This window comes from Mus pahari, chromosome 11 (genome assembly GCF_900095145.1).
Source record: "Mus pahari chromosome 11, PAHARI_EIJ_v1.1, whole genome shotgun sequence".
Taxonomy (NCBI): Eukaryota; Metazoa; Chordata; class Mammalia; order Rodentia; family Muridae; genus Mus; species Mus pahari.
Window position 1 is genome coordinate 15,425,999 of NC_034600.1, and position 27,114 is coordinate 15,453,112.

Consider the following 27,114-nt stretch of genomic DNA (forward strand, 5'->3'; position numbering starts at 1 on the left):
CACACACACACACACACACACACACACACACACACACACACATATATATATACACACACGCATGTATATACATATATATGTGTGTTTATGTGTGTGTGTATCTATATATCTCTGTATATGTATATATCTATGTTTGTTGTAGAAAGCATTCAGAGTTTTTCAAGCATAAGGAGAATGAAATCCCTTGAATGGTAAAATTTTAAGACACACAATATTTGTAAATATCCCACATTCAGTTATATTCACACCATTTTCCAATGAGTCTTACGTTATTTACATGTTAGAAGCATCAATTTGTCCTATTTCTTGAGGAAACATATACCCACATTTTATCTTCTTATTAAACAGTAGGTATATGTAACTTTAATTTTTAATGTAAATTCAGTCACTGACTGAATAATGATTATAATACTAGTTGGACTTCTAAGTAGTTTTTGTAGAAAACATTGTTTTCTTGTTTGACGGATAGTCTGCTTGTAACAAAGAATGACTGAATTGTCTTAACAAAGAAGAGGAAGGCTGTATATGTTGGTTACAATAGAGTAACCACCTTCCAGATCTCTTAAATCCACAATATATGTAGTGTGAGTCCTGAGTGGCTTTTGTTTTCAATGTCTTTTGTAAGCTTTTAGGGTTTTTTCTGCATCAAATGTCAAGTTAATTTACAGGGCGCTATTACTGATATGTTTCCTTGGTTTGTGGTTTTCTGTGAAAGGCAGGCAGCTGAGACCAAGTCTTAGGCTAGGGGGAGGGGCAGCTGAGCCCATAACACATACACTGTGCCAGGGTCTGTAAATTGGCTGCCTGTATGACAGCGGGCCCAGGGAAACCTCTAGTCTTCATTTGCATGCTGAGGAATATCCAGGATTAAACAGGACTGATTTTCATACAGGATTTAGACCTGACATTTATTATTCGGTTCACAGACCTCTTGAAGGAAAGTTTGTTTTCCACTCATAGATGAAAAATCTTCCAAGATAAATAAAGACTGGCTTAGCAGTAACAGTAAATAAATATCGTTCCTGTATTTCTTATGAATTTATCTTATATGATTAACAGACAGATGTTTGCCACCAAATTATTATATTTTGCTCCTTAGCATTTCCAAAGGAAAGTATCTATCAAGGCCTCACTCAGTGTTTATATAAAATGTATTCATTTGACTCTGGAAGTTGAGTTTTCATAAATAAATTTAAAGACAGACATTTGATTTTTCAGAACAAATTAAAACAACACTGGGGAAGTAAAATATTCTGAGATGCTTAATTCTGGTTCTGTTCCACGTGTTTCTATGGGGATAGAGTGAATTTCAGTCATACTGTAAGTTTCAATTGAATAATGTTTTACAAAACAAGAAAATTACAAATGAATGTTTCACATAAGCCCATCTGCTAAATATATAACCCATATAGTTCATTTTCATGGCTAAAGAGATTTAAACAATATTTGGATGTCTTTTAATATTTAGACATTGTTTGTCCAGTAAAACACTTAATAGTCCAACTTGCTAGTGATATTTTAACTGAATCAAGATTTAATTTCTAATATTGAACAAAACATGTTCTGACACAGTACCAGGATGACGAAACATGACAAGCTGCTTTCTTCTTTCTGGAATGCTTTTCTATGTGGCTAAAGTAAAGACTGCAAGTTGAAATTAAGCCCAGAAGAGAACTAAGAGTCCTCATGTGTTAATAAACAGAACGGAGTTTTCAAATGCGATGAAAATATACTTTGTATATGTAATAAGCATAAGGTAGAATAATATAAATGTGATCAATGTGGAACGTTGAAGAAACAGTGTAAAATCTGACACATATTTGAATTTTTAATGTGTCAATGAAACTTTTGAAAATGGATTCTGATATTTGATTTGTTTATGGATGTTTTACTAACTGTTAAAAGTTTTAAATGTGTACAATATATAACATCTCTCAAAATTTTTCTATTTTATAAATGTATACAAATTATGGCTATATTTAGAAATATTTATTAATAAAATTTTAGAAAGGCTATATTAAAGAACCTCTTTTTGGAACTTAATGCATCATTTTTATGAATCTATTTATTAACCAAGCAGTTAATAAATAAACATGATGAGTCTATTTAGTTTTACCTCAATTTAATTTGCACACATACACATGTACACACACACACACACACACACACACACACACACACACACACACACACAGAGTCTAACTCAGCTAAACATGAGTACAACCAAAGAGTATAAATCATTGCTATGAGAAGAGTGTTGGTCATCTTCTGTGGAGAGATACTTCAGTATATGTATAAGTTTCAAATGTTGACATAAACATTGTAAACTAGGTCTGCACATGAAATGTGAAGAAAATTAAGACAGTCATTTGAACAGTTCATTCTAAATCCTTCACTTTTCCTTGCAATAAATAGTTGAGGCACATGTCTTTTACCTTTGAATTATTTGGATGATTGCATCAATTCTTCAGTTTGCGTTATACATGTATGTATATCCATAGAAACTGTGTCTGCTGAAAGTGGCACTTTAGAAAACATCCCACTACATAGGTGAATTTTTTAACAACATTGTTATCTTTTGGGTTTACTATGCCAGAAGATATATTTATTAATCAAACTGGGTCCGTATCAAGGGGCAAAAGTTTAATGTAGTTTCGTAAGGAACTATTTCTAAACAATAAACAGTGATATTTAATGATTTAACATACAATTATACAAATGTGATACAAAATAACTTCCTCCAACAACCTCTGGACCACCCTTGCCATTTTTATCAGCAATACACTCAAACAATAAGTCCTGCTGGTTCTTTAGAGAGTATTCTGGTATTGCTTTAGTAACAAAATACTGTACAATATTTAACTGTAAAGGTTTGATCCTTAACCTGGAATCATGAAAGTGTATGCCTGAGAAAAGGAGAATTCTGAATCTGTTTGATTGGAATAAGGAGTGACATTTTCAATCAAGCCAACTTTTAGTGACTTTATTGTTAATACATTTAAAAATATGGCTGATATAATGACTTGAATGAACAGTTATTTTTTGTTTTTAGTGATGGCATGAGAGATGGGTAATAATTGCCCCACTATTGAAACATCTTGGTACCATTCACATTTACTCAGCTTGAACGTAAGATGCCTCTCAATCATACTGTGAGAGTCTCTATGTCTTCAATGTAACTATTACTGTACAGAATTCATGACAAACAGTCTGAACAAGAAAAAGGATTCCTACTTCATAATCATTGTAAATATGAAATTGTCAAGCGAGTCCTAATTAGTCACTGAGATAAAGATAATGTGCAACTCTCCAAGAGGTGCAACTCACTTAGAATAAAATTCAAATATGCTCCAAGGAGATTAGTGTTTCAGGTTCCTACACTTTAATAAAATTGGTGGACCATGTTTGCCAAATAGTTCTGTCAGGCAAGCAACCATAGTTTAAAAGTAATTAAGCAATTTTGCCCCCATCTTAAAATGCCATATGCAACAGCCCATGCTTTTGTTGGTTTGAAATGTATAAGAAACTTGATGAAAGTATTGTTAAGTAAAAAAAAATCCATACAGTATACTTTTTAAACTTCAACAGGTAGAGAATCGTTGTAAAACTTGCTTTTAAAAAAATCTATCAAAGCGTTTGATCGTTTAACGTTTTTATTATTCAAGTTCTTACCATTTCATACTACTTACTCCCTGGAGAGGGGCTGAGGAAATATTAAAAATACTATAGAAATATAAAGGATAAGATATTTGTCACTCTTGTTTAAATTGATGTATGCTGCTGTCCTATAAACGTCACATCATATAACCCTGAAAAATTACCATGAATCTCCATAATTACGCATATTCATGATGGTGTTTTGCATACTGCTAACAGCCGAATGCATGTGGGGTGGGACATGAAGGGGATAAGAATGATGTGACAGATTAAAATTATTACCAGTATCATGGAAATAGACATAGCAATAGTACCATTTTGCTAGATCTTAGTAAACAAAAGCATATCATGAAATTGTATGATAATTAAATAAGTAGACATTTTTCTTTTACATATTTTTCCATAAGACACTGACAGGAATAAACTTACCAGAAATGTCATTCTTACTTGAAATATGCTTTTATTTGCCATAAGTTCCTAGATATAAGGCTGTACCAATTGAAAGAGGAGTGTGCTTTACAACCTTTTTTTTTTTTTTTCAGGATGGTGCTGGGGCAGATGGGGTGAGAGTGACTTTCAAGCTCACTTAAATATGTGAGTTCTTGTATGACTGACAAACTCTTGATGTCCTGAGTGCAAAATATCTAGGTATGTTTCTTGTCTTTTGATAAATATTAGTCATATCCAGTAAACTATTAAAATGCTCTAAGAGACAGAAAAGTTATTGGGTCTCTATCTAAATAGATATTTTGTGCTGAAGCAAAGAGCAGAGTTAATCAGGGACTCTAGAAGTAATTATCGACAGAGTTTGGGTAATACAAATGCTTGGGTAAACAGCGACTGTTCTTTCCACACGATTGCCAGTAGAAACAACAATACTGGTATTGTCCTCCACTTCTCATTAGGGGAACTTGCGGAGGGGGTGCTGCACTGCTAGGCGGATGGGAAACTGACAGGCAAACTGTGCTGGGAACAACTCTCCTCATCCCACTACCACAGGCTCTGGCTTTTGGCATCAGGAGTGCCAGCTGCATCGGGAGAAGCCAAGCTTGTCATACCATCTTCACATCAAATCTTCAGGGCACAAGAGCCAGAGCATAGTTAGAGCTTAATGAAGAAACAAATACAAAAGGGAAGGTTAGGCCTTGTTAACACTTGCATTCATTTCCTTGTATTGAAACTGCACTGGGAAGGTTGTCTTATAGAGCCCAGTCGTCTCTTCAGCAGAGAAGTTACATTAAGGATGCATTTTTGTATTGTAAAATGGTGGGGCAGGGAGGGAATCTTTCAGTACTCCTGTAACTATCAGCTAGCAAATTGTTTTGTCAAAAATGCCATATGAAACAGTGATGTCCATGACAACTGTCAAAATTGGTAAATAAATACTTTTGAAATTTTTAATACTATTGGCCTCACTGCCATGTAAGGCATTCCCTTGCACGTCTATGTGGTACCAATACACCTCTTTGAAAGACTAGGTTGTGAGATTCTGTCCATTGTTAGGAGACAGCAGCCTCCTCGATGGCACAGAACATTCATGCTTTGTGGCACTACATTACTTTTCAAATTAGTTGTATTTGAGAAAAAGGAATCATATTTTTGAAGTTCTCTATAAAGTATCTGGAAAGTTTGACAGCAGAATTCTACAATTATTATTATTTTTTTATTGTTGTAAGCAGTCAGTCAACTACACAAAAGTGTATTGTGTACAGCTAGGAGGCAAAACCTGTTTCTGTTTATGCTCTCTACCGCATACTATGCTAAGGTGCACTTTAAATGATACTGTCCTAAAGGGAACACTTATGCTTATAGAATAATCTGCTTTCTACTCCACACTTCCACAGGTTGTGCATAGGGTCTTCTCAGAAAAGTCACATCTGTGGTCCTTACACTGTAGAATATGTTGAAGGGAGGCAGGTTATCTGTGAAGGGATCTGAGAGGGTGCACGTTGCTGTATTAGAAGTGAAACACTTGATGTTTATGAAGTCTTCTAAGTCTTAGACACAAGCTCAGTGAGATAAGGTTGTATGTATGTCAACCTTTGCTTGATCTGTAGCAAAAAAGTAGAAATATGGAGAGCTAGGAAGTGTCTCAGGAAGTAACTTCATGGCTGTACTCCTCACAGTCATACACAACTATAGATCAAAGCACAATGCAAACTTACTGCTAAATGAGTTTATTTTATAAGAAAAACACTTAAAATATACTACAGAAATAGCTGAAAGAGAAATCATTTCCCATCCCATTGTATCAATCCAAGTGAATTCACACCTACTCTTACATAGTGATAGCAAGCAAAGGTGTGTAGGTTTTACTACATAATGAAAGCTCAGCTTTGTACATAGTAGGATGTTACAGCTCATATGTAACTACCAAATTATGTCCCCATTTTTGAAGGCCATTCCTTGAATTTTCACTGGTCTAGTATAAATATGTTCTTTTTTTTACTTATATGACTAAAAGAAAAACAATATTTCTATAAGACAGAAATGATTTCTTCTGATTTGTTGGTATCTGATGATACCATCAAACAAATGCCGTGTATCTAGACCTACTGCAATTTTGCTGTTTGGGGTCATTGTATGTGACTTGGTCCATGAAAATATAATATGCATATTAAATACACACATTATAGATTCCATAGTCCACATACTCTTTGTACTCTAATATCATGGATGTCACCAGCCTAACATGACTGCTTCTTAAAACCTGGGGTCATGTTGTAGGGAGCTGACCTCATCAAAAACACTTCTCAGAGAAAATTGTTACAATGAAATCGTTATTCAAATGATGCCTGGTATTTTTCGCATTAATTCTCCCATGTTTTCAGACCAAGGACTGTTGTATCCTGAATATTAGTGCTTTTTACTTATTAACTTTATTAGTGATCACTATAGTAGTTTATAATTAAATTTGTCAAGCAGATACATATGGTGGCTCCAAATATATTTGGTAGTACTGTACTGTTATACTACTTTGTGACAACAAATAAATGGGACTTTTTTCTGAACAGTAGAACTCCTTTAAATATTTTATTAATTTTATTAATAATTACTTCAACATTAATTTCTGAGATTAATTTCTCACACTGCCTACCAACTTCAGCATCTGTTACTTAAGGTAAGTAGAGAAAATATTCTGCCAAAAGAGTATTTAGAATAGAATCTCTGCCTCTGTAATTCATTTAAGTAGAAGATTGTAAGATGCATAGAACATATATAATGCATCATAGAGTTAATATATATGTATATCATTAGGGTGATATATATATATATATATATATATATACATTTCAAAAGATACAGTAATAGAAAAAAGTAAGTTCACCTGAAGAACAGCATAAATGTAATCGACAGATGTGTCTGTTATTGACCTGTAATCATTACATGCCTGTATTGCATTTATTTAGATGTTTGCCAGCCAACAGTGAACACTAGTGATCTTTCTGTGTGAAATGTATTGTTGCTGGAGTCTTTTGAAGGTAACTAGTACTCCGGGGGCAATGATAAATGTGCTAAGTCACCTGGCCCCATTTTTCAAGACAATATGAATAAGAATATATTTGTGGGCAAAGCTTAATCTTACTTTTTAAAAACAAAAGATAAAATATATCTTAATTTATATCTGCAAATATTCTCTGTGAATTTAATTAAAGTTTCCCTTAAGACAAGTTGATTTTTATGTGAAACGTGAAGAATCAATTTTTTCAAAGTACTGAATATCTTGTCTAGTAAAGACAGTTCAAATATTAACCCAAAATTTAATGTGTAGTGAAGCTGTATGTCTGGACAGTGGATATTCCTCTCTTCACGTTTGTAGATTTTAATACCACAGTCCTGGAAAGAAGGCACTGGCTCCATTGATCTTGCCTGCCACGTGGTCTCCAGCAGTTGTGATCTGCTGCTCAGGGGTAGAGAGGCTGTGGAGAAATGGAGAAACCATGTCAGCAAGTAGCTTGTCAGTCAGAGCATTCTAACGTAAAGCAGAAATTCTCTTTTGGGATCCTGGAAAAGACATAGAAAGAAGAGTCTTCTGTTTGTGGGAAACGACTGACTTGGTGGTATAAAGTTTATTTTAACCTCAGCCCCAACTCATACGCCTTGCATATGTTCATCTTTTTCACTCTTTTTTTTTTTTTCAAAACAACTCTTTATTGGGATCTATAAAATATTATCTACTAAACCATAGTTTGACATTATCTCACTGTTCATGAAAACTGCTTGTCGTTTGTGAGTCAGTTGGCTATTTTGTTGTAGTGATAGCTTAAGAGCTTTGACTTCGGAGGAGACAGTATCATAATTGCAGTTTCTCATCACATAGAACCAAAGGCTTGCTCTTATCATGGTTGAGGATTCATACCTTCTGTGGCGACTTTAAAGATTACAGAAGAGATTATGTTCCAAAATTCTTCCTTCAATTTGACTTAGAGCACAAGAGATGTCTCAGCTTAGTGATGAAGAAGAGTCCAAAACAACCCCAAAGTGGAATGGTTACTTAAGAATGGATATTTCCTCCTAAGTGGTGCGAGTGGGTGTGAGGGAGTCACAGGGCCTCTCATTGCCTGTAAGAATTGATGGTGCCATGTGGGATCACTTCCTGACTCTTCCGGCAAGCTTTCACAATTTACCCAGCATTTTTTGTTTTTTTTCCCAATGCAGGCAACACTTCAAAACTCTGGCTCTTAAACACAATTGAAGAGAATGAAATCAACACAAAAACAATGTGTTTTATCCTTTCCTTTCAATGCTGAAACCATACACATTAAACTAGGTAACTTCCTGAATCGTTGAAGTGAATTTCAAATATTTGAGCCACAGATTTTTATATATGGTACTTCAGGATCACTTTCACATATTTTCTCTTGAAAACAAAATGTTGAGGGGACTATAAGAGAGTATAGTACTGTCTTTATATTCATATATAGTGTGGGACTGCTTGTCACCCATCCTTAGGAAATGGACCTTGAAGTAACAATGTCACGTCACCTAGTTTTAGACACTCTTAGGTGCCATATTTCTTTTTTTTTAACCATAAATTCTATCACATTCATGATACTTATTACAGAATCGTCTATCATTTCTCAACAGTACAGAACTTAGATTTTTTTTTTTTTAGACAGAATATACTGGTATTTTCTTAAATCAGCTGCTTCATGAAGAAGGATATGGTTTATGTGTCATTTGTCTACATTTGGATTTAATCAAGAGCTGATACATGTAGGCAATAAATAGATAGATAGATAGATAGATAGATAGATAGATAGATAGATAGATAGATAGATAGATAGATAGATAATCAGTGGTTGTGTTGTAGGTAATATGTTGACTTGTTAACCTGAATTTCATTCTGACTGCTTTTGTATTTAAACTAAATTCCGTAGCCTACATATGTGTTGGGGGATCGAGTCTCACCTAAAGACTAAACCACTCTTTGAAAATAATAGTAGCTGCAAAGGTAGGTGTTTACCTCATCCAACACCATCTCATCCATCCTGTGATAATTCTGTGCACGGCTGCAATGTATTTTGATCATATCAACCAGAAATGCCACTACTACAACTTTCCCCAGAGCCCTTACCTGCTTTCTCTAAAGACTCAGAACTTGTGTGATTGAAATCCTTTCTCACAGTAGCGTGAAAGCACAACATAAGGCTCTGTGGAGATGGTTCTGTGATGGATGCGTACAGCAGCAGAAGCCCTTTATTCTTTGGCATTTGTAAAAATTATTTCATGTTTCCCTACATTTCAAGTGCTAATACATTTATAAAAATCATTCTAAATAGTTTCCTCACTAGAATAACTGACAAATATCAATTAGTGAAATTAAAATTGATACTGCTAATATTTTTAAGGCATAAAAATTGTATAAGAAAATTTATGAAAAATAAGAATAATCTGAAGTTAAAAAGAACATATGAGTTAGTTCTTCTCAGCTGTACACTGGTGGTCTCTGCCCATTTGTAAATGAAAATATTTTTGTAAAAGAGTATGCATGAATGTTCTACTATGAAAATGTATCTACAAAGATTATAAAGAAATTAACCTTTATGAATATTAGTCAGAGTCCCTGCCTCTAGGAAACATGAATAAAATCTAATGAATCAAAATAATTCTACTTAATCTATATCATTTTCATTGTACACTGTCTTTAAGTCTCCAAAACCTCTCTCTATGTAGTATATGAAGTTGAGGCTTTTTGTTAATTTTGCTTTTTGTTTGTTTTGTTTCTTTTTTCTTATCTGGAAGTTGATAATTATTTTAGGTCATGATTTAAGCATCTGTTTTAGTGCTCGGTTTATTATTTTTGATAATTTAATAATCTTAATGTGATTTTTTACAGAATGAGCTTTTTAGTTGAAATATGAAGTCAAGATGATTATGTATTTACCTTTGTTTCTCTAGTATCAGAGTCTGATGACATTCACTTCTGGATACTATCCTCTCAATAAATAAGCAAATAGTACATTTTTATGGAAAGCTTCTTGGGCAATAACTATTTCTCAGAGTTGTGTGATAATTATAAATTTTCATTGTATTAAGACACACCCTTTATCTTTTGAAAATTTTTAAAATATTTGCAAATATTTAAGTTTTTCAAGTAAAAGCACAGACATCTTCAAGCCTATTTTCTTCTTTGTGTCTTTTAAAAAACCTAGTCCAGAAATGATTCTATTTTATATTATACAAGAGCAGAGACGTACTGACTTTACAATGCACTCTACAGGGCAGGTCTCGAGCCCAGTAGTCAATGGCCAACACAATATGAACTCAATGGCACTTTTTGAGATGCTTTGTCTCATAATGCTTTGTCTGGACTTTTTAAACCTTAGTGTCTTTTTCTTAAGTACTATGGTTTATGGTTATGTGCTTACATGGGTTTTGTGAGTTTTTCATGATTTTTCTTTGTCTTATTTTTTCCTGTTTATTTAAATTTTATTCTAGGGATTGTTTGTTTTATTTTTTGCTTTGTGTTGCTATTTATCTATCTATTTATTTATTTATTTTTGCCTCTTTGTTTTCTAAAAAGAGAGAAAGAAGACATGGAGTTGCAAGAGTGGGGAGGTGATGTGTGGAGGATCTGGGAGGGGGGAGAGAGAGGAAACCGGGATCAGAATATATTGTATGGGAATTTTTTTCCAATAAAAATGTTTAAAATGTATAATAAAACGAACATGAGACAGCTGCAGATGGACAAGTAGACACTTGTACTCATGTTTTATTTCAAAAAGTAATATATCACACAGGTGCTTTTTCCTAGTACTGGGATTAAAAGATATAGTAATGAAGTGAAGTCCCTATATCATTTCTCATATCCACTCACAATGACTTCACAACAATGAATTTACGTTTTTAAGTCTTGATGTTCCAACTTTAATTTTTTAGATTTCATTTTACAGCATTACTACATTAACAATATATGAGATGCTAGACATACCTTCTATAATGCTTGAACACTAATTTTTAGTTTTACTCTTTGCTCCATACATATGGTCCTATATGTCTTACTGAATCACTGAACTCATTTTCTCTTTATTATGTACAGTTTTTCTTTATCTGCCCTCCATCTTCCTTTCCTTCTGTATTTTCCTCAGTCTTTCATCCTGCCATGGGCTTTCCTCCCTTCCCTGCCCTGGGCTCCTCCATGCCTGCTAGAGTGAACATCAGGACATTTAGCTGCAGTTGGGCTCCTAACCTTGCTCAACTTCAGCATTTGCAAAGGGATTCTGTTTCTTGAATTCATTAATAGTGTTTTGCCACAAAAGGCTTTGTAGTTCTCTCCTGAAAATAGAGCCTAGCTTAATAACATTCTATTTATGTTAAAGACACATTTAATCTGTAAATGTGACCTTTAGAAAATTTCTCTTGTTTTTCATTAAAGAAACACTGCATTACAGATATTAATTATTCCTTGATGCAGTATTTTAATTAGCTAATCATGTGCTATTTGCAGCAATAAAGAATGTAGTAAGGTATGAACAGTAATACTATGCAATGCAAGATTCATATCAAAGAATCCAATTCAGAAGAAAAGACATGTTTGAGTATGTTCTCTGCGTGCAGTTGCTTATATGAAATATTCTGTTTAGAATAGTGCTTTCTTCTGTTATTTTGTTTTGTATTTTTAAATGCCCACACAAGCCTGTTTAAAATGCTGAACATATCGTTAGGCCCATCACTAATAAGTGAACGTTCACTGATGCATATTAGCAGGCTCCAGCAATGTGTTGAAATTGTCACTGAAGTGTTTGGAATCTGAACACAGAAAATGACAGGCAATGCCGAAGGTCCAGCCCCACTGCATGTCTTCACTGTAGCTGGAGTCACTGGATTGGTGAAACCAGTTTAGGTTCAAGGTCGCTGCTGACATTCAGCTGTCATGGCTTCATTGTCTGCTGGCCTTCTCTCCATTGACACATTCAAGAGTACTTTACAGCAACCACAAAGAGCCAGTCAATTGATACCATTACACTTCATGCACACACAAACCACAAGCCTGCTCAGGACTGTTGATACAGTCTAACATTTATTCATTAAGGCATCTATTGAAAATGCAACTTACCCAGCCCCACTCTTAACAACATAGACTTACTTGTTTAGTCCAAACATTTAGCTTCGTCTTTTTCAAGTTTTGCACAGCGTTCTCTAATTGAGGTAACATTATCTGCATTTTAATGCTACACCATTTATGTCCAATGAAAGATTACCTGAAGAACCCTGCCATTACCACACTAGTTTAAATACAGGCAGTTGTATAGAAAAATATACACAAAAGATGTAAGCAGGGGAAAGGGAGATATTTATTTGTTCTGGGAATGCCACGGAAATCCAGTTGCTTAGAAATGAAATAAGAGTCTGGAGTGAAAGGATGGAAACCTAAGCTTGGGTCGGGGAAGACGCTGTGATTACCTCTATTGTTAGGACCCCTTTGAGCTTTGTTGGTGTAAAGAAAAACCCACTAATGAATCTATTGAAGCTTGCCAGAACTTTGTGTGGAAGACAATGTAAGTTATGGTGTTGATCTAAAAAAAAAAAAAATGGTAGTAAGGCGTGTGGATACATAAAACAGCACATATGTCTCTTTATTAACAGCTTGGTCGTAAAAACAACAACAAAAAGTTGTTTAAAGATTGGGTGTTGCACAACTGGCCTATTTACCATCATATGTTTGAGTCAGTATTCTCAGGTGTTGAAAAAATTCTTGATGATGAGATATGAGAAAATATGTCCAATTTTTAGTTAAAAGATTAGGAAATCAGAGAAATATCACACACACAATGGCTTGTTGGTTTCCTACCATTCTTTGTGAAAAGAAAAACAAGTTTATAAGTTAAGGTGAAAGGTTGTTTAACATTTTGCATATCTTAAACATGCAAAAATATTTCATTAAGGAATGTAATCAACTGACATTAAAAGTCACAGACCGTGTATTGTGCATAGTTAAACATATGCTTGCTGTTCTTAATTGTATATGGTGTTTCTAATAAAATTGAATTTATTTTCCAGTCTGATATAATATTCAATTATAAGAGTATATTTAATGCACAAACTATATTGTATTCTAAAACAATGCTATTGATAATCTTATAATTCAATTGACAATTAGAATAGAAGAAAAAATAACTCTAGTCAGTTACTTGATCAAGATCATTACTAGTTCTAGAAAACATTAGTTGTGTAGTAAATAGTGTGGTAACATATTCTTCTGAAAGTTCTCTTCTGAAATTTTGCTAAATACTTAAGTATTACATTGGTAAAGCAAAATAACACTAATAAAAAGATTCTTCATACCTCATAGCTCTTCATCTACATACATGGCTTGATTTTTGCACAAAAATAAAGTTTGCTACTTGGGATGTATAATTCTTCCCATAACTCTCTCTCTGAGAACTTAAATGTGTTAATAGATTTGCTCATATTTTCATGGACATACAAGCACTGTTCCTTAAAACTATCCTATTTCAGGGCATCAACACCAGCCAGTAAGTTATCATCATCCTTTATGACAATGCCAAGGGTCTCTTCTCTCTGATACCTAAATTCGTAAGCCCCTAGGAGACTTTTGTGGAAATTATTGGCAAGATTTGTTACTATCTGCTTTTCTTTCATTATATTTTTTAAATCACATTTAAAAGTATTTACTGCATGTGTGCACACATGTGTGTGTGTGCGTGTTTGTGTGCGTGTGCGTGTGCGCGTGTGTGTGCCCGTGTGCATGTGCGTGTGTGCGTGTGCGTGTGTGTGTGTGCGTGTGGGTGTGTGTGGGTGTGTGTGGGTGTGTGTGGGTGTGTGTGTATGCACCCCTGGAATTTGGAGAAAGTTCTCAGGAGATGCCTTTCTCCTTCCACTATCTGGGTTACAGAAATCAAACTGATTACTGGGCTTGGATAGACCATGCCTTTACCAGTGAATCATTTTGTTGTTCCCCAATCATTCCTTCTGCATAAGATTTTAAGTCAGAAAAGTTGGCTTATTCATTGAGAGATTGTTGGTTGAGGATTGCAAAACACACAAAATACTCAAGAGCTAAAGGGAATCAACATTCACAGTGTAACTTCTACATGCAGGAAATCTGACTGCACACTTTATCTGTGTTATTATTCTCTGTGACAATCCTGTGTGTCACCACAATTGTCACTTACTTTCATGGATGAGATCTACCAACCAAGAAAGGGGAAAGCTTTAGCTTAAAGCAAGGACAATATTCTTCTGAAGCTCATACCATATTGAAAGTATATTCCAGAAAAAACAGAAATAAACAAACAAAAACATGTGAAGAACCTGGATAAGACTTGGCTGTGGTTGCTGGTGATGTCTCTGGCAAGTGCTGCCTTCTTCCTATTTTCTAGCCCTCTTTTCTTTCAGAGTCCTATGATGGGCTTTGCATTTTGCCTTTCTCTTCCTTCCTTTCCTTTCCCCCAGAGAACATTGGTGATTGGCCATCTTCTAGACCGATGCCTTTCATTTCAGTCATCGTTCGTGACAGCTGCAGAGGTTCTGCCGAGGATGGTATTTACTCAGACTTGGTCACACTGTGTCTTTCCCTGGAGTCAGTCCAAATCTTACGGGTCTCTGCAAAAATCTAAAACTTTTATATTACAAATAATCCTCAGAGCTTTTTTGTCAATATTCCCTCTAAGTTCTTATTATTTAGGAGATAATCTTTTATGGTAAATCACCCCATGTTTTCACTGAAGAGCCCAGATAAATCAGCATGTACCAAGTTTTACGTTGCTGTCTGCACATGGGTGTTTCTGTGCACACATGTGAACTTCTAGTGCTCTCTTTCTAACATCTAATCATTCTTTCTTCACACTGCCAGTGTATAAATAAAATTTTATATGGTTCTCACATATTTGTTGAAGAAAATGAGTGTGTTTTAAGCACATATTATTAGTTAAAGAGTTTTGTAAATTTTTGTGTACTTGTTTATTAGAATGTCAAAGAGATTGTTCCACTTGAAAATTAGAAAAGTGCTTTTATTACATGTGTAGTCATTGTCTCTCATAATGCAATTTGTTTTTGTCTCTCTGTATTTTCAAAAGCTATTAAAAATGTTGACTTGGAAAATATGCCTTCGGGAAAATGACACCAGATAGTATTAAATAATAGCAAAAGGAGAGAGATGACCAGGGAAAACAATCCAGATATTTGCTGAAGATAAGTACAGATCTCTATTTTTCTGTTATAATTTGATTTAAAAGATTTAAGATTATGTTAGATTTTACATTAGAATATAGATTGCTCTGAGGGAGGTTTCTTCCATTATACAATTACCATTTTCACTGTTTTTTTTTTTTTTTTATTAAAACACAGTTAAAGTAAATATTACATGACACCATGACTCAGTATTTCACCCTTTGGTAAAATATATAAGTCTTACAAATAATTTACCCAAACTCTAGACTTTTAGAAGCGTGGACTGTGCTTGTGCTAGCCTCTCCCAGTTATTGTCTAATGTGGAAGGAGTTGTGCTTGATGGCTGCAGCCTGTAATTAGTGAGATCAGTAATCAAGACAGCTGTGATGTATTTTCCTACAAGAACTAAAAGAGTGAGGACATCTGTCTCAGATGAATGAAATGGTCAAATATAAATGAACCTAAATTTGCTGTGTTGTGTGCTTCTTTTCAGGGAGACAAGAGAGTACATGTCCCTCATGAGAATATTTCTTCAGCATCAAAAATGAGTAACCTTTACTTCATGGTAACAGAATATTTTGTCCCAGACAGTAAGTTCCTGGGAAGATATCAATGAATGCTAACACTAATTGATGTGATCGACCCATATGCAAGTACACACATTCACATGGTGGTATGCAATGGTGGAGAAATCACCTTTTGGCTCTATTAAGAAATCTGTCACTTTCAGGTCAGAGTAAGATTTCGGAGGGTGCCATCTTCCAGTGGAAAGCTAACTTGACCGTGTGGTAAGCAAGAGTTGTTTGTTGTCTGCCTTCTTCATGATGCTTAGTCAAGGAGACACTTGCTTGCAGATTCTGTCTTCCAAACCCCAGGGCTCTGTTCTGGGCAGTTCAGCCTAATGGAATTAAGCCTGACATGTTTCAACTCTATTTCTTTATAAAATAAACATAAAACAATGGCTTAGATTTCTAATAAAACTCTTGAAGCACGAGGAACTCCAACTTTCCATATTCTTTACACATCTGTAAATAAAAGCAAATAAAGAGAAGCACAACAGGACAAATCAACATAAATTTGAAATCCACCGCAGCATATTTAAATGTGCGGTCTCAGTCAAAGACAGGCTAACCCCGAGGCTTCGTGCAGTTTGAAGCTAATTGTTTTCGTCAGGATGGGAACGTCTGAAAGTCCATGGCTGTGTCCCACCAGTAAGGCTCCAGTAACTGAGCTGGCCCACAGAGAATGGGCCCACTTTGTAGCGACACAGCGGGCCCAGACATCACCTATTCTACTCTCCAAACTGTCATGCATAACAACTTTATTGTGCTAAATTGAACTTGAAAGCAACCAAAGGCTATGAGAAGGAGAGGCTATGAGAAAAGCGTGCTGTCAGCTCTGGCAAAGGCTGACCTGGAAAGTAGGCTCAGGGACGGGGGGAATAAAAGACCAGGCCCCATGAACACAGCATATTGTTTCATTTTAAAGTATGATTCCCATACCAGAGAAAGTAGCAAATGTGATGTAAATTTATTTAAATAGATTCGACCGCTTAAAAGTTTTTCAGCCCGCTCTTATCCAACTTTCCCAGCTCTCCGATTCGTTACTTACAGTGGGAATATAATGACATATAGTCATCATTGTAACAGCTTCTTTGCAGGGCACAATGATGATTAATAGCCAGCAGCAAATTTTCACATGGGCTCTGAAGCACCATGGCATTAAGCAGCCAAACAGTCCTAAATCCCCCTTTTCTGCTCCACTGAAAAGTCCCCTCCTTGTACCTTGTAGATAGGAACAAAGCCTATCTAATTCCAATCAGCTTTTCCCCATTCAAAGGGACCTTCTCTTTTTCATAATTGATTCATGTGCATTTTTTAGGGTTCCACTGAGCTGAAGCCACTTTTTTCCTTTTCTCTGCTCTATCCCCACACCAGTACCCCTCTTTTTTGAGGGAACGAAGAATGCAGAACATTCGAAAAGAGCAACAACAACAACAACAACAAAAATCCATGGTCTATTTTTTATTTTTATTTTTTACAAAAATATTTGCTGAATAGATTTCTCAATTAGTACTAGTATGTGCTTTGTATTTAAAGGTTTTATGACAAAAACTAAGTGCTGGATGTCTCCATCATGAGTTTTAGTTACGAAAAAGTATGAACTGAAATGTCGAAGGTAGAGACCCTGCATGGATGGGTCCTGTGAGGACCTCTGAGAAGCTTTGTCAATGGTGAAGCACTCGCAGCTGGGAAAATGTCCCTGACTCTAGACATACACTTTTATTTTACCCGGGTGCTGGTAGCTATGACAGAAGGTACAAGTGAGCAAGACTGAAGGCAGAAACAGAGAAAGCCCCCGCCCACGGCAGCCTCACTAAATACCCTTTTACTCTGTAGCATTCTTACAACATAATTACTAGGAAAAGTCCCCACAGTCGGAAGCAGGGCTCCGACTTCCAATACCCCTACCCCCGCCCCTGAGATAGCAACACACATGGCCACAGCCAATGGTGTTTTGGGAAGGGATTGCTAAGCTGAACTCATTTGTGCCTCTGTGATAACACAGTAGTCACTTAATACAGGACATTATTCGATATGCTTGAATGTTTGTTTAGACTTTGTACACTCTGCCCTCACTTTTCTCAATATTGTGAGTGTGTCCCTGTTTTCTGGGGACCCATCTCATTTATGCCTATTATCTTTACGGAAGTATAAGCCCTCTTTCCCCTTTAGGGTCCTGATCTAAACAATGTAAAAATCCTATATGCCTTTGCTCTGGAAATGGCCCTGAATGACTTACACACACACACACACACACACACACACACACACACACACACACACACACACTCACTCACACACACACAGACACACACACACACAGACACACACACAGACATACACTCACACACACAGACACAGACACACACTCACACACACACACNGAGATGATCATGTGGTTTTTGTCTTTGAGTTTGTTTACATAGTGGATTACATTGAAGGATTTCCTTATATTAAACCATCCCTGCATCCCTGGGATGAAGCCTACTTGGTCATGATGGATGATCATTTTGATGTGTTCTTTGATTCGGTTTGCGAGGATTTTATTGAGTATTTTTTGCATCAATATTCATAAGGGAAATTGGTCTGAAGTTCTCTTTCTTTGTTGGATATTTGTGTAGTTTAGGTATCACAGTAATTGTGGCTTCTTTGAATGAATTGGGTAGAGTACCTTCTGTTTCTATTTTGTGGAATACTTTGAGGAGAGTTGGGATTAGGTCTTCTTTGAAAGTCTGATAGAACTCTGCACTGAACCCATCTGGTCCTTGACTTGTTTTAGTTGGGAGACTATTAATGACAGCTTCTATTTCTTTAGGTGGTATAGGACTGTTTACGTCATTAATCTGATCCTGATTTAACTTTGGTACCTGATATCTGTCTAGGAATTTGTCCATTTCATCCAGGTTTTCCTTTTTTTTTAGTATAGCCTTTTGTAGTAGGATCTGATGATGTTTTGGATTTCCTCAGGATCTGCTGTTATGTATCCCTTTTGTTTCTGATTTTGTTAATTAGGATGCTGTCTCTGTGCCCTCTAGTTAGTCTGGCTAAGGGTTTATCTATCTTGTTGATTTTCTCAAAGAACCAGCTCCTCGTTTGATTGATTCTTTGAATANTTCTTTTTGTTTCCACTTGGTTGATTTCAGCCCTACGTTTGATTATTTCCTGCCTTCTACTCCTCTTGGGTGAATTTGCTTCCTTTAGTTCTAGGGCTTCTAGGTGTGATGTCACGTTACTATTATGTGCTTTCACTCCAAATATTAAACAAGTGATAGCAGTCAACTATTGACATATAGGATCACAATTTCTCAGAAAGTGTGACAAATCCATATAGCAATGTCACTGGACATTGAACTTTGGATATGGATTATGGGAAGAGTAATATCATGTGTTGTCACAAATCATGTGTTGTCACAAACCCCCTTGTAACAGGGTTACCACAGAGACTTGTATACAAGTCACTTCTATAAAATTATGAAATAATAGACTCCTGGATATGCTATACCTAGAACAACTACAACAAACCCCCAAACTTCTTTTTTTCTGTCAAAACACATTCTATATTTGAGCACATACAAATGGGTATCAAAGAATTATGATCACCCAAGCGGTTCCTTGGAGGACCCCAGTTCTGTCCTGCAGCCATCCTCCAGACATGTGTTATTCCTCCTGTAGATTCTTCTTCCAGAAGTGAACCGAGTGGAGCACAGCACAGATATTATCTCATTAGTCTCCAAGTTTTAAAAAATAATTTTTGTTTTGATTTTACTCATGAAGTGAATGAATAATTTTGATGTGAATTCTACAATCCTGTCCTTTTTGGTAGTGATCTGCCCTCTCCAATTGGGTGATAGAGTATGTTGTGGCTAAATTCCATCTCGAAGACGTCCCCAGCTGTAAGTCCCACATGTTTGGAAATCTCTGGAAACCTAAAAGGAAAGTTGGCTCCCTTAAGTCTTTTTGTCAGTTTTCTCGGGATTGGATCCATTCTCAAAACGTTTGGCTGACCTCTTTTCGTCTTTCAGCATGAGGCAGGTGCTTACTAAAATAAGACCAAAGAGAGAGGTTGTCCTTGAATCACGGTCTGAGCTGTGCTTCTTATGACCTAACCTTACCAGTACAACTTTTCTGACCTGATCTGCCATAATTTCCAGAAACTATTATATACATACACATACACACACAAAATGGAACTGAAACAGTAATACGAGGCATCAGTCTCGAGATTGAGTGGATAACATAGGTTTATTATATGACAATGGTAGGTGTGGCCAAGAACACCTTACATTCAGAAGGAACTGCTATTGCCACAGAGCAGAAGTTTAAATTCAATGAGATGAGTTGTTTTCCCCTAAACTTGAGGTTCTTAGAGGGACTTCTAGGGACTCATAGAGAAGGATTCAGGGGTCCTGTGCTGACCTTGTTTTCTGACACTGTGTGAGGAACTGAAGGTCAGAGTGCCACCTTAGGTTTTGGGTTGAGATTGTTAAGTTACCTTGTGCATACTCTCCTGCTCACCCTGGCACCTCCATCTCTCAGTGTGATCATTTGAATCCCACACTATGTCTCCCTGACAGGAGAGGGAGAAAAACTTCTATACAAAGAATGTAAACTGAGGTTCACTATTTTTTCATTCATTCATTTATTGATTTACTTTGTATCACAATCATAGTGTCCCTTTCCACCTCTCTTCCCAGTCCCTTCTCTCCCTGCCCCCCAATCCACACCTCTTCCCTTTCTCCTCAGAAAAAGGGGAGCTTCCCATTTGTATCTTCTGCCTTGGCATATCAAGTTGCAGTAAGACTAGGCACACATACAATTGAGGCAGCCCAGTAGGGGAAAGATGTCCAAAGGAAGGCAACAGAGTCAGATACAACCCCTGCTTCCTCTGTTAGGAGTCCAGCATGAAGACCTATCTTCATAACTCTTGCATATATGCAGAGGGAGGTTCACAATTCTCTAGCTGGTGTCAAATACTTCTCACCAAAAGTCCAGTGCTGCCTCAATGCTCAAGTTATTTATTGCATGTTCATACTCATTTTTCCCTAGTCCTAAATCATCTGACTAAGTTCACTATCACATTTGTATTTATACAAATAATGTGTTTAGAAATATATATATATATATATATATATATATATATATATATATAAATTTAAAAAGACAATAACATGCAAATATGTAGAAAAACAAAACAAAGTTTAAGAACCCCTTGGGTCCTGCTGTATTCCTTGACATACTAAACTTTTCTGATCTTTCCTCTGATTTTTTACATTTCTCTTTAGCTCTACTGAGCTAATCAACTTTGATTTACTTTCTGGGTTTCTTGAAGAACTTGATTCAGAATAGGCAGGCACATGTCTATAAAGCCAGTTTAATAGATTGATGTTTTCATTATAATTGTTTTTACCCATGCTAGGGATGGGAGTGGTGATAGTCAGACAGAAGTTTGTGTAGGAAGCAATCCACCCTCTCTGCTATGGCAGGCATCATTTATTATTACAAGAGCTTGTAATAGTGGCAATAAGACAGAGGTGCTATGAGAATATGGACAAAGCTGAGCCACAGCTGTGACATCAGAGAGATGTTAGCCAGTCAACACAGAAACTGCCATTCTAGAATTCTTTTCTGTTTTGGGTATCTATTTATCTGTCTGTCTATCTATTTATTTGAGTATAAGTATATAAGAGTATACTCTTCTACTACTCATAGATCAGGGCCTTATTCAACTCACTTGAGAGAAACTTCTCTCAGTAGATGAGAACACAGAGATCCCCAACACGTGAAGACAGTGAGAGACTTTGGAGTTCTCAGTCCTAAATGCGATGTCTTCATCAAACCTTTCCCCTCAGGGCTCAGGGATCTAGGCAGAAGAGGAGACACATTTTAAGAGCCAGTGGCTATGTATGACTCAAAGGAAAAAAATGTCTTCCAGACACAACAGGACTGTTGCACATATAAACTCACAGAGACTGTGGCAGCATGTCAAAGTTCCACAAAGATTCAAGCTAGAGGGGAGGCTGAACATAGACACCCCATACCTAAGAGGCTATCTGCGTTGATGTCCACTGGCAAGACAGAAATTAGTGTTCTCCAATGCATTGTCACTGGGCATATCAACCATAACTTTGGGTAAGCCCCATGCTCAGGTGTTTTGTGTTGTCCAACACAAAACAAACTCAATGGCCTTTTTTTTTGGTAAACTTTTGTTTCATATTGACTTTTTGGCCATTTTTTGTTTTACTAGTGTTTTACTTCTTTTGATTCTGGCCTCTTTCATACATGTTCACACATCTGTAGCCACATATGAGAATATACATCACACATATACACATGCATGTACACATGCACATATGCACATGAACATACACACACATAAAATTCACACATGCACACATGCACATGAACATCTATACACACATATACACACAAAGATGTATAAGGCTAAAATATGCTTAACATGATGAAGTAAATTAGATATCACAGAAAATATTTATGGATTTCTAGGAAGATCTCAATACTGTAACATCTTAAGAACTAAAGTTTCTGTGATTAGTGGTATTTAGTATTCTCCATATGTGTTTATTGTGCTTTGCATATTGAATTTATAAGTAGATAATTTTAGAAATATAATGTATACACAATGAACTGGGATCATATTCAAACCGAACACAAAGGAAAGATATACAAGAGTTGAAGTGTTCAAATCCATCCCCATCATCCACTATAGTCTGACACCTTCTAACTCCTAGACCCAGTAAGTATTCATAAGTTCTGAGTGCTTCACAGGATGATGAACAAGGAATAAGTGTGGCAGACAGAGAGTAAGAGATAGGCAGCTCTGGGTCTTCGCTCTTGGCACCAGACAGGACTAGATCACCTTAGCTCATTGTCCCAGCATACTGAATTTTCTCAATGAAAGAGAGAGATATTAGAGTGATACAGTTTGCAACAATTCTTCTAATCATATGCCCCAGCACAGGGGAAGGCCAGGGCCAGGAAGTGGGAGTGGGTGGGCAGGGGAGCAGTGCGGGGGGAGGGTATAGGGGACTTTCGGGATAGCATTTGAAATGTAAATTAAGAAAATATCTAATAAAAAAATAAAAAAACCCAAATCTTCTAAAAGCAAGATAAAGTAAGATGGACAGCTTTATTAACAACCTGAAATATCATTTAAACTGCACATACATTTTAAAATTATTCTTTATGATGAGATCCTTATGTATGTAAATGAATTTTTTAATTGTTGTAAAAACTAAATAAAAGTTACCATTTTAAAATTGTCTATTATTGTTATTATTATTATTATTTTCTATGCACCCTTCTGCCTGGCCTGATATCCCATGTTGCCTAGTGAAGCCTGGCATGCATGGAATTCTTCCTACTTGTCATTCTCAATTGCTTGGATTACATATGTGCACCAGGACACCTAGCTTAGCAATTCTTTCAGTACATAGCTCTGTGGAATTAAGTCATTCACAAAGTGAAGACATCACCACCACCTTCCATGGAACATTACTCATCTTTTGAAATGTAAACTACACTCATTAAAAACAGAGTTATACAGATTCCCCTTCCAGCGTCTAGAAACCACCATTTTTATCTTCTCTGCTTACTAGTTTATTTCATTCAAACAATTTAAGCATATGTTAGAATTTATTTTGTTTTTATGTATTGTATGTATTACTATATTTGGGTGTCTATTCATTTATCGTGGATATTTGGGTTGCTGTCCCGGTTTAGTTGTAAATAATGCTGTTGAGAATACGGAGACGGATGCCTCTTTGTGTGCCTGCTTTCAATTATTTTCAGAATATGATCAGAGGTGCAATTCCTGGATCACATATTAATTCTATATTTAACTTTATGGGGAGTCACAATGTTTACTACAGCAGATCAATGACTTTATAAACCCAACAGAAGTACGTAAGAATTCTAATTTTTCCATGTTATCATCAACATTTGCTATTGTCTCATTGTTTCATTGTTTAATAACAGGCATTCTGATGAATGTTAAGTAGTATAGCATTGTGATTTTTACTTAAATTACTGTAACAACTATTGAAATTGAAAATCTTTTTCTTTCTTTCTTTCTTTCTTTCTTTCTTTCTTTCTTTCTTTCTTTCTTTCTTTCTTCCTTCCTTTCTTTCTTTCTTTCTTTCTTTCTTTCTTTCTTTCTTTCTTTCTTTCTTTCTTTGTTCTTTCTTTCTTTTCTTTCTTTCTTTCTTTCTTTCTTTCTTTCTTTCTTTCTTTCTTTCTTTCTTTCTTTCTTTCTTTTACTAGAGATCAAACCCAGGGCCCTCTTCATTATAACTAGAATTCTACTATTGAGAAGTATACAAATTCTGAAAATTAACTTATTGGATATTTGTCCATCTTCTGTGGAGATGTGTTTATTCAAGGGTACTTCCTGTTTTTTTTAAATTGAGGGCTGCTTTTCTGAATGACAGGTGATAAGAATGCTTTATAGAGTCTATATATGAATCACATACTAGCTTGTAGATTGCAAATGTCTTCTATCATTCAATATAGATGTTTTGTTCTTCTGTTCATGGTGTCCTTTGATATATAGAAAGATTTCAGTTCAGTACCATGCAATTTAACTGTATGTCTGTTGTTACTGTTCTTCTATGCCTCTGTTGTGATTCCCAAGAAGCCACTGCTAAACCTAACACAAGGCTTTACTTCTCAGTGTTTTATAGTTTTAGGTGTTTGATCTATGTGGAATTGCTTTTATAAGTGGTATTAGAATATATTATTGTTGTACAAATGTGGAAAAAACATTCTTTTGCATTAAGATATTCTATTTTTTCTATCAATTGTTATGAAAAAAGACACAGAAGTTCCCTGATAGTTCTATCTCTGTCCTGCGTTTGCTTGAGTATAGAGAAAACTAGGAACACCAGTTAAGGGAGTTTTAGTTAGCTACCACTGTTTGTTTGGTTTGGTTTGTTTTCAATTTTTTATTAGATATTTTCTTCATTTACATTTCAAAAGCTATCCTAAAAGTCCCTATACCCTCTCCCTGCCCTATACTGGGGCATATAAAGTTTGCAAGACCAAGGAGCCTCTCATCCCAATGATGGCCAACTAGGCCCTCTTCTGCTACATATGCAGCTAGAGACATGAGCTCTGGGGTTACTGGTTAGTTCATATTGTTGTTCCACCTATAGGGTTGTTTGCAGATCCCTTCAGCTCCTTGGGTACTTTTTCTCGCTCCTTCATTGGGGGTCCTGTGTTCCATCTAATAGATGACTGTGAGGATCCACTTCTGTATTTGCCAGGCACTGGCATAACCTCACAAGAGACAACTATATCAGGGTCCTTTCAGCAAAATCTTGCTGGCATATGCAATAGTGTCTGCGTTTGGTGGCTGATTATGGGATGGATCCCTGGGTGGAGCAGTCTCTGAATGGTCCATCCTTTCGTNTCAGCTCCAAACTTTGTCTCTGTTACTCCTTCCATGGGTATTTTGTTCCCTATTCTCAGGAGGAATGAAGTATTCATGTGTTGGTCTTCCTTCTTCTTGATTTTCTTGTGTTTTGCATAAGACAAAAAGGGCACCCACAGATTGGGAAAGGATTTTTACCAATCCTAAATCTGATAGAGGACTAATATCCAATATATACAAAGAGCTCAAGAAGCTGGACTCCAGAATTCAAATAACCCCATTTAAAAATGGAGGTCAGAGCTAGACAAAGAATTCTCAATTGAGGAATACCAAATGGCCGAGAAGCACCTGGAAAAATGTTCAACATCCTTAGTCATCAGGGAAATGTAAATCAAAACAACCCTTAGCTTTCACCTTACACCAGTCAGAATGGCGAAGATCAAAAATTCAGGTGACAGCAGATGCTGGCGAGGATGTGGAGAAAAAGCAACACTCCTCCATTGCTGGTGGAATTGCAAGCTTGTACAACCACTCTGGAAATCAGTCTAGCAGCTCCTCAGAAAATTGGACATAGTACTACCAGAGGATCCAGCAATACCACTCCTGGGCATATACCCAGAAGATCTTCCAACTGGTAATAAGGACACATGCTCCACTATGTTCATAGCAGCCTTATTTATAATAGCTAGAAACTGGAAAGAACCTAGATGTCCCTCAACAGAGGAATGGATACAGAAAATGTGGTATGTTTACACAATGGAGTACTACTTAGCTATTAAAAACAACAAATTTATGAAATTCTTAGGCAAATGGATGGATCTGGAGGATATCATCTTGAGTGAGGTAACCCAATCACAAAAGAACACACTTGATATGCACTCACTGATAAGTGGATATTAGCTCAGAAATTTAGAATACCCAAGCTACCACTGTTTGAGTTACCAGATGTGACACTGAGTATTTAACTAACTGCCCGAAATCTGTTTGCTTATTTCTATTCTACCATGGATTCATCCCTCTGAGTAATAGTATTGTAGAGCACAAAGACTAAACAGTTAACCAGAGAGAAGGATCCTACTCTTTTGAAGTTTAAACTAAGATGATCTATCACTTGGGAAAATGGGATTGCATAACAAAGCCACCTTCTTGAGATTCCTATAAGGACAGAAAAAAAGGCTTCCCTTTTTGACAATAATAACAAATGACTCTGTCCCACAAACTATGGATTCCTTTCCCTTTAAGAAATAACTCCTAGTGAGTATATATTGCTTAAATATTAGTTCACAGATGCTATTATATTGTCCCACCAAGAAGTAAAATTCTTCACCCTAAGTCAAGGCATAGTAAAAGGGGCTAATATTTCATATGAAATACCAAAATCAATCAAAAAAGAAGTAAAAAAAAATGAAAACAATGGTCTTCAGGACATCAAGTCTAAGGTAATAAAAGAAGGGTATTCGTAAAAGAAGGCAGAAACATAAAGTGAATCAAATGATTGTTTCAAATTAGTTGCATTTTTTAAAACTATGTCACATGAGAGGTAAGCCTACTGTGAGTCCACCAGATTGCCTGTGTATTTAGTGTCTGGAGAAATGAAAACATGTACTGTATAGATAAGACTACTGAATTCTCAAATCATAAATAGGTCCAGACTTTTTCCAAAGGTGCCAGAACTTGTTATTTTTCTTATTGCTGTCAACTGACTGTCAAGAATCAACTTAAGGGAGAAAGATTTTTAAGTCACAGTTTAAGAAGGGGTACCATCCAACATTACAAGAAAGGTCTTAATGGTGGGAAGTTGAGCAGAAGATCACATTGGATCCAAATTCAGGAAGCTTAGTGCAGAAAGAAGTTCCAGTGAAGCTCTAT